Source organism: Mytilus galloprovincialis, chromosome 6 (genome assembly GCF_965363235.1).
Source record: "Mytilus galloprovincialis chromosome 6, xbMytGall1.hap1.1, whole genome shotgun sequence".
NCBI classification, from domain to species: Eukaryota; Metazoa; Mollusca; class Bivalvia; order Mytilida; family Mytilidae; genus Mytilus; species Mytilus galloprovincialis.
In genome coordinates, this window is record NC_134843.1 from 13,915,000 (window position 1) to 13,918,545 (window position 3,546).

General features: G+C 32.8%; 1 long non-coding RNA gene across 1 annotated transcript; it reads right to left on the minus strand.

Moving 5' to 3' along the window:
* Positions 1–525: 525 nt before the first annotated feature.
* On the minus strand, positions 526–1,416 carry LOC143077991 (uncharacterized). The gene is made up of 3 exons (XR_012978983.1): positions 1,104–1,416; positions 779–985; positions 526–642 (listed from the first exon to the last, which is right to left on the minus strand). It is a non-coding gene; the product is annotated as an uncharacterized LOC143077991 (long non-coding RNA).
* Positions 1,417–3,546: the final 2,130 nt, after the last annotated feature.

Genomic DNA, 3,546 nt, shown 5'->3' on the forward strand with positions numbered 1-3,546 from the left:
TCGTCAGTTGATACAAAATACTTATGCTTATTCTTATTGACCAGCATTTACACCATTCCTCTATATAGTTTAAATATTTCCAAGGTGATAACAACACTTCCAACTTGTAATTTACTGTCAAAGAATGGAAGATACTGAGCAAATATATTTTATTCATTTAATCATTTAAGTTATTGCTTCTACAGTTTCAGATTCGCCATAAGTTCGTTGATCTTCTCGAAATTACTTGGATAATACCCGCTTCTTATAATATTTTTTGATCATGAATTATCACCTGATTTTCAATGATAAGCACGATGGCTAGCATACATATAGCAGAAACATTATGTTTCTGGAGCACTTAACTTTATCTACAATTCTGATTGAATTCGTGTTGATTCATGCTTATACATGTTATATTTGTTGGCGTAACCTTTTCTCTTTGTATGATTTTTGGTTACCCTCTTTATATTTTCAAACGTGTGACGGGCCTCTAATACAGAACAAACAAATAAATCGCCGAGCTACTCTATATAAATAAACTTACGTGCCGGATTTTTCTTACTGCAGTCAAGCATCCCTTTAGTCTTGTTAACACTGCTATAATGATAATGGGGGAAACAACTCCCAGCAAAACTTTAAATATAGTCGTATATATCGGATCTGAAATATTTCATTTTATGTAAGTAAGCGTGTAAATGGATACATTTTAGTGTTAAGACAAATGTATCAAGCAAGTAAAGTTAGCCCGAACGACGCACAATTATATATTTATAAAATAGCATTATAAACAACTTACCACGACTGTCAGCTTCAAACGACGTACTCGCTGGTGTATTGAAATTAGATGTATACATTGTTGAAGTCTCTGATGTTGTCTGTTTACGTTGTTTTTCTGTTGATTTAACTGAATACGCCTTTACAATTTCTGTCTTTGGATGTTGCTCTAAAGTGTGCATTGTTTGATGATGGGTACTCTTTGATCTATCAAATGTCATTGTGGTTTCTATAATAAAAAAAAAAACCGTTGACAAATATATTAATTATGGTAGTACCAGCATTAGTATATACTTTGGCTATTTTTTTCAGGCAGTTGCATTTCTTTTAAAATTATATGACCGTACCTTCGAAAACTGTAGAAATTGCAAAAAGATCTTTCTTCTGTGCTATGACATCAGTGGTATACATTGTTGAAGTCTCTGATGACGTCTGTTCATTTTGCTTCTCTGTTGAGTTAACTGAATTTTTTTTTAGATGCTGCTCTTCAGTTTGCATTGCTAATGTGTGCAAATTATTTTCTGTTTCCATTAACTCACTTGTTTGGTATCTTAAAGGTGATTCTGACGTTTGACTTGTAAATTGATTTGTACTTGTAGTTTCCTGACAAAGACATTGTTGCATGGCTACATCCGTTGATGTGCTGTGAAGTGTTATTCTGTCGTCGTCTTAAACAAATATACAAACTTATTAGTATTCTGGAATGTAGGATGAAAGAGTATAATAATAAACTTAAATAGAGCTGATACCCGAGTTTGATCAAAATATCTATTGACATATTCAAAGTTAAATTAACTTGACGATGAGAGAGTAGTAAGTCTCAACTGTTATTATGCCTACCCTTCCGGGGCACATGAGTTTACCCCCGGTTTTATTGGTGGGGTTCTTGTTACTCGGTCACTTTTTTTCTATGTTGTGTTTGTGTACTGTTGTTTTTCTTTTCGCCGTTATTCGTAAGATGTGAATAGACAAGACACAATTATTACTCTCCCGAATATATAAAGTGTTTATCCTATCTTCCTGAAGTTATTTCTGTTGTTACACGTCTTAATAAGTTAGACATAAATTTTCAATCAAAAATTCACACATAATATAAACATAATGTGGTATGATTGTCAATGAGACAACTATCAAGAGTTTAAATGACGAAAATAAAAGCATGTTTACGACACCCTACGATTTTAACAATGACAACCCGTACCACAGAGCCGAATATAAAAGGCACCGGCATGGAAAATTAAAAGACTCCGAAAAATACACAGGATACCTGCTCTGCGATAGGACATCTTGGTACTCGGTCGGGCAAGACCAATCAAAAGAAGTTAAATCAAACATATAATCGACGCATTTTAGGGGAAAGTTTACTGTTTGTTGATGATTTTGTTGATTGTGGAATACATCAACCAGTTAATTTTAACACAGATGTGTACCGAATGTAATATTGATTTTACTTGTAAAAGTAGCTCTTATGCTATAAATCCAGGTTTAATCCACCATTTTCTACCTTTGAAAATGCCTGTAGCAAGTCAGGAATATGACAGTTGTTGTCCATTCGTTTGATGTGTTTTATCATTTGATTAGGGACTTTTTCTTCTGAATTTTCAGTATTTTTGTGATTTATTTTCACCTGACCAAGTACCAGGATGTCCCAGAGAATATGTAACCTGACGAAAAATATTAACTGCGGATTCAAAAGTCGGTTATTTGAAGAAAAAAAAAGTCTTTTCAAAAGGGAAAAATAACGGCCTGATTTATAAAATACAATTTACGAAAAACAAATATACATAACATGAACCAACGTCAAGCACTGAATTATTTGCTTCTTACTAGGTAAAGGCACTTGCAGAATGCAATGGGGTCAAGTTAGGCATATTGAATGTTTGAAAATGTTGCAATACCACAATTAAGCAATTGTCTCTGAAACTAAATGATTTATCTACACAATGCTGTATTAACGGTATTAATCGACGCAAGCCTCCCCTAGTATTTCAAACGTAAGTATTTCGTCAATATCAACCGATTGGATATATTAGTCTCGCAGTAAATGATTTTTTTTCAGACAGTGCCTGTGAGAATTACTTATATATAGATTCTTTTTTGTTTTATAAATTAATCGTCAAATTATCAATTGAAAAATGTTAATGCTAATTGATTCGCATGTACTTCATACTTATATGTAAAATACTTCATATGCAACATAAGCTAGGTGTTTATGGAGTGGACTGGAGAAAAAAAAAAACATAATCTTATGATACAGACTGCTTTAGATTTTAACGAGAGAAATTTATGTATTACTGAAAAATTATTACACCAGGGTTTTCGATATCACAAACTAGTCAAAACATTTACTAAATTTTATCATCGGTATAAAGACATCATTCGTAAATATAGCTCAACATGCAGACTTCTAATACGTTCAGGTATTTCACATCCAATTTTTTATGGTAATATTCTTTATAAAGCACAAAGGTGTCAGTATTCACCTCAGAAACTTACAAAACCTTTGAATAGACTTATTAAGAAGGGATATAATTACGATACTGTTGTCAAGTCATTAAAGATTGCATATTTTGGCGTTAATATTGAGTCACTGATAAGGTCTTTGCATCGGAACTAAACACATTTATTCTAAAAACAGTTGTTGGCATGACACGGGTTATGTTCTTCTCATATATGTTATGATGGTATGATACTAAACCCCTAACGGGAAGGATTGTGCCTGATGTTCATATGATGAAATCATAATCTTTCAGTCAGTTTAGTTGAAGTCTGGAGCTGGCATGTCAGTTA